The sequence below is a fragment of the Triticum urartu genome, chromosome 2A (assembly GCF_056163025.1).
Source record: "Triticum urartu cultivar PI428250 chromosome 2A, HENAU_Tu73, whole genome shotgun sequence".
NCBI lineage: Eukaryota > Viridiplantae > Streptophyta > Magnoliopsida > Poales > Poaceae > Triticum > Triticum urartu.
This window is the reverse complement of record NC_141874.1, coordinates 474,033,125-474,046,423: the sequence shown is the minus strand read 5'-3', so window position 1 is coordinate 474,046,423 and position 13,299 is coordinate 474,033,125.

Genomic DNA, 13,299 nt, shown 5'->3' with positions numbered 1-13,299 from the left:
GATCCACTAGAAAGCAATCTACTTCCGTTCTTCTTCGCAATTTTTATGTTGGCATCACCCCTTGGAATAGATATATTCTTGATACCATTACCGGAGGGAATTTCTTGGGTCACCACCTCCTCTTATAATGCTATGATAGATTTGTTAGGCCCACCACCTTTTTTGGTCACTGGAACTATTTTAACCTTGGAACGTGTGATGCAAAGGCTTGATATAATTGAAAACAAAATTGCCACTGTAGAGTCAATTGAAAATTTGGATAAAAAGATCCACAACCAAATTACCCAATATGGATCTAAGGTAGGAGTTACTCTGGAAAAATCTTAAGGAAAAGGAACCCATAGTTAATGAGAAGATAGATCAAGATTCCACTAGAGTTGATAAACTCGAAGATATTATTACCTACTTGGGGACCGCTTTTTCTGCCGTTAAAAACACCTCAAACCCTTCTCCTACCAAAGTTGCCAAGTTTATCTATGTTCCTAAAAATAAGGGCGAAACTTCTAGTAAAAATGAGGATCTCAAATCAATAACTGTTCACCCCAACTTTTTCAATATCATTAAGGAACCTTTTGCTACCAATGAATTTCTTGATTTCTTACCAAGGAGTTTGATCATTAGCAAAAACAAAGAACCTCCTAAGGGTTATGAGTTTTCAATTGAAGAATTGCATACCAAAGACGACAATACCTAGATCTATTCTTGCTTTTATGCCTAGCTACTGGCGTTAAACGATAGCACTTGTTGGGAGGCAACCCAATTTTATTTTTGTTCTTTACTTTTTGTTCCTGTTTAGTAATAAATAATTTATCTAGCCTCTTTTATGATTGTTTTTTTATGTTTTAATTAGTGTTTGTGCCAAGTAAATCCTTTAGGATTCTCTTGGGTGATTGTTGTTTGATCTTGCTGAAAAAAACAGAAAGGATGCGCTCACGAAATTTTTTTTACGTTTTTTACCAGAGAGCGATAAAATACCAATTCCAACTGCAATAGATCAATATACAAATTATTTAGGTCATCCTAATTTTTCAGAATTTGTGGAGTTACAGAAGTATTCGAAACCTCCAGATTGCTACAGACTGTTTTGTTTTGACATATTCTGTTTTGTGTGTGTTGTTTTCTTATTTTGATGAATCTATGGCTAGTATCGGCAGGTATGAACCATAGAGAAGTTGGAATACAGTAGGTTTAACACCAATATAAATAAATAATGAGTTAATTACAGTACATTAAAGTGGTGGTTTGTGTTCTTATACTAACGGAGCTCATAAGATTTTCTGTTGAGTTTTTTGTTGTGAAGTTTTCAAGTTTTTGGGTAAAGATTTGATGGATTTTGGAACAAGGAGTGGCACGAGGCTAAGCTTGGGGATGCCCTTTGCACCCCAAGATAAAATTCAAGGACAACCAAAATCCTAAGCATAGGGATGCCCCGGAAGGCATCCCCTCTTTCGTCTTCGTCTATCGGTAACTTTACTTGAGGCTATATTTTTATTCACCACATGATATGTGTTTTGCTTGGAGCGTCTTGCATGATCTGAGTCTTTGCTTTTTAATTTACCACAGTTATCCTTGCTGTACACACCTTTTGGGAGACACACACATGAATCGGAATTTATTAGAATACTCTATGTGCTTCACTTATATCTTTTGAGCTAGATAATTTTGCTCTGGTGCTTCACTTATATCTTTTTAGAGCACGGTGGTGGTTTTATTTTATAGAAATTATTGATCTCTCATGCTTCACTTATATTATTTTGAGAGTATTTTAGAACAGCATGGTAATTTACTTTGGCTATGAAATTAGTCCTAATATGATGGGCATTCAAGATGGGTATAATAAAAAATTTCATATAGAGTGCATTGAATAGTTTGATACTTGATAATTGTTTTGAGATATAAAGATGGTAATATTAGAGTTGTGCTAGTTGACTAATTGTGAAATTGAGAAATACTTGTGTTGAGGTTTGCAACTCCCATAGCATGCACGTATGGTAACCGTTGTGTAACAAATTTGAAGCATGAGGTGTTCTTTGAGTGTCTTCCTTATGAGTGGCGGTCGGGGACGAGCGATGGTCTTTTCCTACCAATCTATCCCCCTAGGAGCATGCGCCTAGTGCTTGGTTTTGATGAATTGTAGTTTTTTGCAATAAGTATGTGAGTTCTTTATGACTAATGTTGAATTCATGGATTATATGCACTCTCACCCTTCCACCATTGCTAGCCTCTCTTGTGCCGCGCAACTTTCGCCGGTACCATAAACCCATCATTTACCTTCCTCAAAATAGGCACCATACCTACCTATTATGCCATTTCCATAGCCATTCCGAGATATACTGCCATGCAACTTTCCACTGTTCCGTTTATTATGACATGCTTCATCATAGTCATATTTCTTTGCATGATCATGTAGTAGACATCGTATTTGTGGCATGGCCACCATTCATAATTTTTTATACATGTCACTCTTGATTCATTGCACATCCCGGTACACCGCCGGAGGCATTCACCTAGAGTCATATTTTGTTCCAAGTATCGAGTTGTAATTCTTGAGTTGTAAGTAAATAAAAGTGTGATGATCTTCATTATTAGAGCATTGTCCCATGTGAGGAAAGGATGATGGAGACTATGATTACCCCACATGTCGGGATGAGACTTCGGACGAAAAATAAATATAAAAAAAGAGGCCGTAAAAAAGAGAAGGCCCAAACAAAAAAATATAAATGCGAGAAAAACAGAGAAAGGGCAATGTTACTATCCTTTTTCCACACTTGTGCTTCAAAGTAGCACCATGATCTTCATGATAGAGCGTCTCTAATGTTGTCACTTTCATATACTAGTGGGAATTTTTCATTATAGAACTTGGCTTGTATATTCCAATGATGGGCTTCCTCAAATTGCCCTAGGTCTTTGTGAGCAAGCAAGTTGGATGCACACCCACTTAGTTTCTTTGTTGAGCTTTCATACACTTATAGCTCTAGTGCATTCGTTGCATGGCAATCCCTACTCACTCACATTGATGTCTATTGATGGGCATCTCCATAGCCCATTGATACGCCTAGGTCATGTGAGACTATCCTCCTCCTTTTTGTCTTCTCCACAACCACCATTCTATTCCACCTATAGTGCTATGTCCATGGCTCACACTCATATATTGCGTGAAAGTTGAAAAAGTTTGAAAAGGCTAAGTATGAAACAATTGCTTGGCTTGTCATCGGGGTTGTGCATGATGGGAGCATTTTGTGTGACGAAAATGAAGCATGGCTAAACTATATGATTTTGTAGGGATGAGCTTTCTTTGGCTATGTTATTTTGAGAAGACATAATTGCTTGGTTAGTATGCTTGATGTATTATTATTTTTATGCCAATACTAAACTTTTGTCTTGAATCTTTTGGATCTAAACATTCATGCCACAATAAAGAAAATTACATTGAAATTATGTTAGGTAGCATTCCACATCAAAAAATCTGTTTTTATCATTTACCTACTCAAGGACGAGCAGGAATTATGCTTGGGGATGCTTGATACGTCTCCAACGTATCTATAATTTTTGATTGTTCCATGCTATTATATTATCTGTTTTGGATGTTTAATGGGATTTAATAAGCTCTTTTATATTATTTTTGGGGCTAATCTATTAACTAGATGCCCAGTGCCAGTTTTTTGTTTTTTTGCCTATTTCAGTGTTTCGTAGAAAAGGAATATCAAACGTAATCCAGACGGAATGAAACCTTCGCGAGGATCTTTCTTGGAACAAACGCAAACCAGGAGACTTGGAGTGGATGTCTGGAACTCTGCAAAGCTTCCACGAGATAGGAGGGTGCGCCCAGGGGGGTAGGCGCGCCCCCACCCTCGTGGGCCCCACGGAGCACCACCGATGTACTTATTTCGCCTATATATACTCTCATACTTAAAAACATCAGGGGAGCCACGAAACCACTTTTCCACCACCGCAACCTTCTGTACCCGTGAGATCCCATCTGGGGCCTTTTCTGGCGATCTGCAGGAGGGGGGTTCGATCAGGGAGGGCTTCTACATCAACACCATAGCCTCTCCGATGATGTGTGAGTAGTTTACCATAGACCTTCGGGTCCATAGTTATTAGATAGATGGCTTCTTCTCTCTCTTTGGTTCTCAATACAAAGTTCTCCTCGATGTTCTTGGAGACCTATTTGATGTAATACTTTTTGCGGTGTGTTCTCCGAGATCCGATGAATTCTGGATTTATGATCAAGTTTATCTATGAATAATATTTGTAAATTCTCTGAATTCTTATATGCATGATTTGATATCTTTGCAAGTCTCTTCGAATTATCGATTTAGTTTGGCCGACTAGAATTTTCATTCTTGCAATGGGAGAAGTGCTTAGCTTTGGGTTCAATCTTGTGGTGTCCTTTCCCAGTGAGAGTAGGGGCAGCAAGGCACGTATGTATTGTTCCCATCGAGGATAAAAAGATGGCGTTTATATCATATTGCTTTAGTTTATCCCTCTACATCATGTCATCTTGTCTAAAGCATTACTCTATTCTTATGAACTTAATAGTCTAGATGCATGCTGGATAGCGGTCGATGTGTGGAGTAATAGTAGTAGATGCAAAATCGTTTCGGTCTACTTAACACAGACGTGATGCCTATGTTCATAATTATTGCCTAGATATTCTCATAATTATGTGCTCTTCTATCAATTGCTCGGCAGTAATTTGTTCACCCACCGTAATACATGCTATCATGAGAGAGGCCACTAGTGAAACCTATGGCCCCCGGGTCTCTTTCTTATTATATTGCATCTCTTTTATTTACATCGCATCTCGTTTACTATTTTGCAATCTTTACTTTTCAATCTATATAACAAAAATATCAAAAATATTTATCTTCTTATCTTTATCAGATCTCACTTTCACAAGTGACTGTGAAGGGATTGACAACCCCTTTATCGCATTGGTTGCGAGGTTCTTGATTGTTTGTGCAGGTACTAGGTGACTTGCGTGTTATCTCCTACTAGATTGATACCTTGGTTCTCAAAAACTTAGGGAAATACTTACGCTACTTTGCTGCATCACCCTTTCCTCTTCAAGGGAAAACAAATGCATGCTCAAGAGGTAGCAGCGCTCTCCACCTCGTCTTGTTCCTTATCCCCATCTTGAGTGGATGGGGCAGCAGTGTCTCCGGACTTCGTGTCCGAACGATCTCTTCGGCGGAGGCCTTCCCTAGCCTCTGGTAAGTACATCTTCTTCTTACCTTTCTTTTCTAGTGCCTTGTAAGGCGCCATGACCAGTAGCTCCTCCAGTTGAGCCGATCTGGGCTCTTCGGGTAGTGGAGCCAGATTGCTGATCTTCTCGGCCTTCTCGAGCCAGCCCTGTAAGGGCCACAAGATGAAGCTTAGGCCGAATTTTGTGCAGTATGACCGCCCGAATGTACACCGGGCAAGAGACCAATTAACTTCCTTGGGGGATTTGTGGCGTCGAGACTGATGTCTTCATTCTCAGCTGGCCAGTCCTCAGGGGCATCATCGAGCAGAAGCTCGATACGACGGTCCTATGTTGAGCCAAGTGCAAGCTCGACGCGGGACGCTGACACTAAATCATGCCTTTGCCCTTGTAAGGAGTTCATGCCTCAAGGAAGAATTTGAGCAATATGTTCACAACGCCAAGCTCACTCCCTTCATCGCAGATGAGTGCATCCAACATCTCAACCTCATAGAGACATTCACTAAGAAATTTAAATAATATCCCCGTGAGTCTAGAGTTTCATTTAGACTTTATGATAATGCTTTTACCATGCCTCTAGAAGCCTTCTGTGTTGCATGTAAAATTCCATATTGGGCTTCGTTGGATGAACCACCAAGAGCTGAGTATGAGTCGTTTTTGACTAGTCTGCTATGGTGAGGATAGGGGAGTGACACAAGCTAGCATAGAAAGAATACACTTCCCATCAATTCATTACTTTACACTCTTTAATGGCCAATGAGTCGTGCGCAAACAAGATAGCAGTACACTGTGTGATCCTAACCTGAGCCTCATACACACTGCTTTGGAAGGATTTAAATGTTATATTCTTGGAGCAATTGTTTCACGGAGGTTACAACACAATGCTGATAGTGGCCATTTTTATGGTGGGATTTATGCCTCCCGTGTAGCTAAAGAGCTTGGTGTGTCAACCTGGCCTAGTGATCCTATTCTACCTACTCAGTACTTAGACCTTGAGGCCATGAAGCTCCATAATTTCATTAATCCCATGTCCACTGATTATAGTTAAACTTTATGTTCAACAAACATCTCATTGTGCATGCTACTTTGCATGTGTGTGCTCTCATTGATTATCACAATAAAAGAAGATATTACGTTCTTGAGAGCGAGACCAGCGAGTACAATGCGGCGGTCGAGGCTGCCTGGCGGGCTGAGGAGGCCGCACCAAGAGCCTCCGTGAGCTATCACTCTCACTATTATCCAGACTACTGGTAGTGATCACCAAGCTAGGCTAAAAAGCCTAAGCTTTGGGGAGTACGTATTTCCACCGACATTATATTCATGTTCATACATTTCATTCCAGTTGTCGATATTCATACTTTTTCCTTGTATTATCCATGCTAGATTTATTTTCTTCCTTTCTTCTTGTGTGTTTGAAAAATTTAAGAAAATCCAATCATATTTCTTACTTCTTTTCGGTTTTTCTTTCTAGCTTAATTTAGTGTAGTACTAAAAGAAAACCCAAAAAGATTTCTCATTTCTTCTTTTTCTTGTTGGATCTTTCCCGTGTAAATAGTTTTATATTTTTCATTTTTCATTCTTTAATTTGCTTTCTTCAAGAAAAACTAAAAAACTCCAAAAAAAATTAGTGTGTTTCTCTGAATTTATTTTCCTTTTCTTTTGTTGAGTCGTACCAAGGAGAATACCATGATGAAAATGTTGAGTGGCTCTCATATGCATTATTGTTGATCTAATAAAGAGCCCATATTATTTTGTCTTATCTTTGAATAAAATGTTGCAGATTCGAGCTTAGTCCATGGCACTGTTGCACTATTATTATTTTCATATTATTCGGTCGTGCAAGTGAAAGGCAATAATGACGATATTTGATGAAGTGATTGTGGTAGAGGAAAGTGGGTATGAACTCAACTTGTTTTTGTTTTTGTAAATATGTTTAACTTATTATCCATGATTCAGCATATTCTGATTAAACATGTTTGCAATGCCAATTATAGATTATAGTTGCTCATGCCATGCTTAACTACCTAGGAGTGGATAATGATTTATTTTGGAGGTCAAGCATTAAAATTATTTTGATGTAGTGTGATGATATGGTATCCTCCTCTGAATGCTTCAAGCGGCTTGACTTGGCAAAGGTTCACACATGTAGTTGAATCAAAACCAACCTATCCTCCATGATATTTATGTTCATGGTGTTTATATCCTACTCATGCTAGTATTCCATGTTGATTATTCATAAAGCATGTTTATGACCATTTTGGCTCTCTAGCTAGTCGCTTTTCAGCATATTTGCTAGCCTTCGCCTGTACTAAGAGGGAATACTGCTTGTGCATCAACATCCTTAAACCAAAGTTATTCTAGATGAGTCCACTATATCTACCTATATGCGGTATTACCCTAGCATTCCAAGTAAATTTGCATGTGCCATCTCTAAAATTTCAAATGAACATGTGTTTTGTGTGCCTGGACCGCTCATGGAGCGACATGGGGTAGTCAGTATCTTCCATGCTAAGTGGGTTATTCTCATGGTGAGTGTTTATTCACTCATCCTTGCATGAGAGGGGCCGGTAATAGGGATGCCGACTCCCGAAATCAAAAACTACAAATAATTAAACAAAACTCCCTCGGGACTGTTGTTGGTATGGAAGACACCCATGGATTCAGCTAGCAAGGCTTGTGTTTGTTGGTGGAGGGGAGTAAACCTTTACTTTTACCGCTTGGGAACGCCATTGATGTGTTTCGCACGGAAGATGTTGATAACTCTTGGTCGTAACATTGACAGGAAGGGTGCACCTCCCAAAATTATATTCATATATGATTTAAGCTTTGAGCTCTGGCACCTCTGCAAAGCATTGCTTCCCTGTGCGAAGGGACTATCTATTTACTTTTATGTTGAGTCATCACCTTCTCAAATAAGCACCAGACCCAAGAGCACTATTGTCATCCACATGCATTGTGTATAGTTAATGTTGAATGCATCATGACTGGATCTTTTCTACCATGAGTTACAATGTTTAGTCGCTGCTTGAACTTTGGAGGTGTTATGCATTTATGTTTTTCGGTCTTAGAAATGGCTAGCGAGATACCGCTGTTGTCATATTATATCATGATTGTTTTGGCAAAGTGTTGGAATTTGAGATATCTTATTATTGCTCGCTAGTTGATTATGCCATTGATATGAACTAATATAATTTCTAAGAGTTATTTTTTGCATGGTTAGTTATACATCTCCAATATATCTACTTTTCCTAACGCTTTTCCTCTTGTTTTGGACTCTAATTTGCATGATTTGAATGAAACTAACCCCGGACTGATGCCGTTTTCAGCAGAACTACCATGGCGTTGTTTTTGTGCAGAAATAAAAGTTCTCGGAATGGAACGAAACTTTGCGAGGAATTTTTATATAATATATAAGAATTTCTGGGGCTAAGACCTATCGGAGAGGGGCACTTGGGTGGGCACAACCCACCAGGGCACACACCCCTCTCCTAGCGTGCCCAGGTGGGTTGTCCCCACCTGGTGGCCCCGCAGACCCTGAAACCGACGCTATAAAATCCTATTTTTCCAGAAAAAAACAAAGATAAATAATTATCGCGATCCATGAGATGGAGCCTCCGTCACCTCCTATTCTTCATCGAGAGGCCAGATCTGGAGTTCGTTTGGGGCTCCGGAGAGGGGGATCTTCGTTCTTCGTCATCACCAACCCTTCTCCATCGCCAATTCCATGATGCTCCCCACCGGGAGTGAGTAATTCCTTCGTAGGCTCGCTGGTCGGTGAGGAGTTGGATGAGATTAATCATGTAATCGAGTTAGTTTTGTTAGGGCTTGATCCCTAGTATCCACTATGTTCTTAGATTGATGTTGCTATGACTTTGCCATGCTTAATGCTTGTCACTTTGGGCCCGGATGCTATGATTTTAGATCTGAACCGTTTATGTTATCACCATTATATCCATGTCCTAGATCCGATCTTCCAAGTTATAGTCACCTACTACGTGTTATTATCCGGCAACCCCGGAGTGACAATAGTCGGGACCATAACCTTCAAAAAAACAATAGTCGGGACCACTCCTGGTGATGACCGTAGTTTGAGGAGTTCATGTATTCAATATGTGTTAATGCTTTGTTCCAGTTCTCTATTAAAAGGAGGCCTTAATATCCCTTAGTTTCCAATATGGACCCCGCTGCCACGGGAGGGTAAGACAAAATATGTCATGCAAGTTCTATCCATAAGCACGTATGACTATTTATGGAATACATGCCTACATTATATTGACGAACTGGAGCTAGTGACGTATCGCCCTAGGTTATAACTGTCTCATGATGAATATCATCCAAAAAGTCACCGATCCAATGCCTATGAATTTATCTTATATTTTTCTTGCTAAGTTACTACTGCTATCATCACTGTTACACTTGCTACAAAACTGCTATCACTGTTACCGTGACCGTTACTGTTGCTACTATTATCAAAACTATCATACTACTTTGCTACTAATCACTTTGCTGCAGATAATTAATCTCCAGGTGTGGTTGAATTGACAACTCAGCTCCTAATACCTTCAAATATTCTTTGGCTCCCCTTGTGTCAAATCTATAAATTTGGGTTGAATACTCTACCCTCAGAAACTGTTGTGATCCCGTATACTTGTGGGTTATTAGTTAGTCATGATCATTGCTGAAAAACTGGGTGCTATTTGATATGTCTCCAACGTATCTATAATTATTTATTGTTCCATGGTGTTATATTATCATTCTTGGATGTTTTACAATCATATTATAGCAACTTTATATCATTTCTTGGGACTAACCTATTGACATAGTGCGCAGTGCCAGTTATTGTTTTTTGCTTGTTTTTTACTTCGCAGAGTATCCCTATCAAATGGAGTCCAAACAAAGTGAAACTTTTTGGAGATTTTTTAGACCAGAAGACAAATTGGGGGGCAAGAAAGGAACAGAGGGAAGACCCATGGGGACGACAAGACAACAGGCACACCCAGGAGCCCAAGCGCACCCTGGTGGGTTGTGGGGCCCATGGGGGTCTCCTACACCGCCACTTTGCCCTATAAATTCCAAAATATTCTAGAAACCCTAGGGGAATCGATGAAACACAATTCTAGCTGCCGCAAGTTCCAGAACCACGAGATCCAATCTAACACCATCACGGAGGGGTTCATCATCCTCATTGGTGCTTCTCCGATGATGCGTGAGTAGTCCACCATAGACCTATGGGTCCGTAGGCAGTAGCTAGATGGCTTCTTCTCTCTTTTTGATTCTCAATACAATGGTCTCTTGGATATCTATTTGATGTAAACCTTTTTGCGGTGTGTTTGTTGGGATCCCATGAACTTTGAGTTTATGATCAGATCTATATCCATGAATATTAATTGAGTCTTCTTTGATCTCTTATGTGCATGATTATTTATAGCCTCATATTTCTTCTTTCAATCTTTGGTTTAGTTAGGCCAACTAGATCATTTTTTCTTGCCATCAAAAGAGGTGCCTTCTAATGGGTTCGATCTTGCGGTGTCCTCTCCCAGTGATAGAAGGGGCAGCAAGGCACGCATGTATTGTTGCTATTAAGGATAACAAGATGGGATCGTCATCATTCTTATTGCATTGCTCCGTTTCTCCATGAACTTAATACACTAGATGCATGCTGGATAGCGGTCAATGTGTGGAGTAATAGTAGTAGATGCAGGCAGGAGTCGGTCTACTAATCTTGGATGTGATGCCTATATATTGATCATTGCCTTGGATATCATCATAGTTATTCAATCTTCTATCAATTGCCCAATAGTAATTTGTTTACCCACCGTATGCTATTTTCTCGAGAGAAGCCACTAATGAAATCTACGACCCTGGGTCTATCTTTTATCATATTTTTGGACCTATTTTTCATCGCATTTGTTTTCAGGTCTATTATTCCAAAAACACAGAAATACTTTGCTGCACTTTTATTTGCATCTTTTATTTTTTGTTTTATTCAGATCTATTTATCCGAACACGTATAAACCAATCTATCTTTTTATCGAGGAGGGATTGATAACCCCTCTTACACGTTAGGTTCCGAGGATTTGTTACTTGTGTGCAGGTATCATTTCATAGTGTTGCTTGGTTCTCCTACTGGATTGATGCCTTGGTTTCATAACTAAGGGAAATACCTACCGTAGCTGTACTGCATCATCCCTTCCTCTTTGGGGAAATACCAACACAGTTTCAAGCCGCATCAAAAGGAATTACTAGCACCGTTGCCGGGCAGACATCATCAACATCTATTAGGTTCCTAATCGCAAATCTCGTCTCCTTGAAATGTACATTATTTTCCATTTGCCTCTCGTTTTCATCTCCCCTACTTCACAAAAAATTGCCTTTTTATTCGTTGTCTTTTTCGTTTGCCTTTTTCTCCTCAGATCTATTTTTTTTTGCAATCCCATTTCCGTAGTCACAATGTCTCAAGAAAACACCAAGTTGTGTGATTTTACAATACCAATAATAATGATTTTATTAGCACTCCGGTTGCTCCACCCGCCACTAGTGCGTAGTCTTGTGATATTAATGACGCTTTGTTGAATCTTATTATGAAAGATGAATTTTTGGGTACTCCTAATGAGGATACCACGTCCCATCTAAACACATTTGTAGAATTGTGTGATATGCAAAATAAAAAATATGTGGACAATAATATTGTGAAGTTGAAATTATTTCCATTCCCTTTGAGGGATCATGCAAAATTTTGGTTTTCTTCTTTGCCTCGCAATAATATCAGTTCTAGGGATAAGTGCAAAGATGCTTTTATTACTAAGTATTTTCCGCCCACGAAAATTGTTTGCCTTAGAACTCAGATCATGAATTTTAAGCAACTTTAGCATGAACAAGTTGCACAATCTTGGGAAAGAATGAAATTGATGCTAAGAAATTGTCCTACTCATGGTTTAAATCTTTGGATGATTATACAAAAACATTATGCGGGGTTGAATTTTGTTTCTAGAAATCTTTTAGATTCCGCCGCAGGAGGCACTTTTATGGAGATTAATTTGAGTGAAGCTACTAAATTGCTTGATAACATTATGGCAAACTATTGACAATGGCATACCGAAAGAGCACCTTCTAGTGAAAAAGTTAATTCGGTTGAAGAAATTAGTACTTTGAGTGAGAAAGTTCGTGCTCTTATAAAATTGGTTGCTGGTAAAAGTGCTCCTATTGATCTTAATGATGTGCCTTTGTCTACTTTTATTGATAAAAATAGTGATCCAGTAGATGTGAACTTTGTCTAGTGAAACCATTTTAATAACAATGCTTATAGAGGTAATTTTAATCCTAGGCCTTTCCCTGGAAATTCCTCTAAAAAATATGGTAATTCTTCTTATAGTAATAATAGGAAACCGTTTGATCTTGAGAATAATATTAAAGAATTTACCAATGCTAAAAAAGTTGAGTAAGATTGATGATATGTCTAGAAGCATTGATAGAATTACCCATGATGTAGAAAATCTCAACATTAATTTTTTTCCGCCTAAGGTTGATATAAATGAATCAATTAAATCCCTATATGTTTCTATGGATGAAATTAAGAAAAGAACCGGCATGCTTAGAGCTAAAAGAGAATTTTTAGGAAGTGTGTTTTCTACTGATTGCTTTCATAAAAATGATCAAGATCTTAATGTGACTGGTGTTTATTCTATTGATTCCGTGTTTAGTAAAATTAAAATTGACAATAAAGGGACTAAAGAAGAGTCAACTTTAGCTAGAAGGTGTCCCGATAATTTGGAGGGTGAAAATCTTGATGAAAATTTTGATAAAAGTGGGTTGGGAGAGGTCAAAACTTTAACTAGTGATGTGCCCACTCTTTTGGATTACAAAGACTTTAATTATGATAATTACTCAATTGAATGTATTTCTTTGTTGCAATCCATGATAAATTCATCCCATGCCTATAAAATGTAAAGCTTTACTAAACATATCGTAGATGCCATGATGAATGCTTTAGAAAAAAAGTTGGAATTAGAAATTTCAATTACTAGAAAATTACATGATGAATGGGAACCCACTATTAAATTCAAGATTTAAAATTATGAGTGTTTTGATTTATG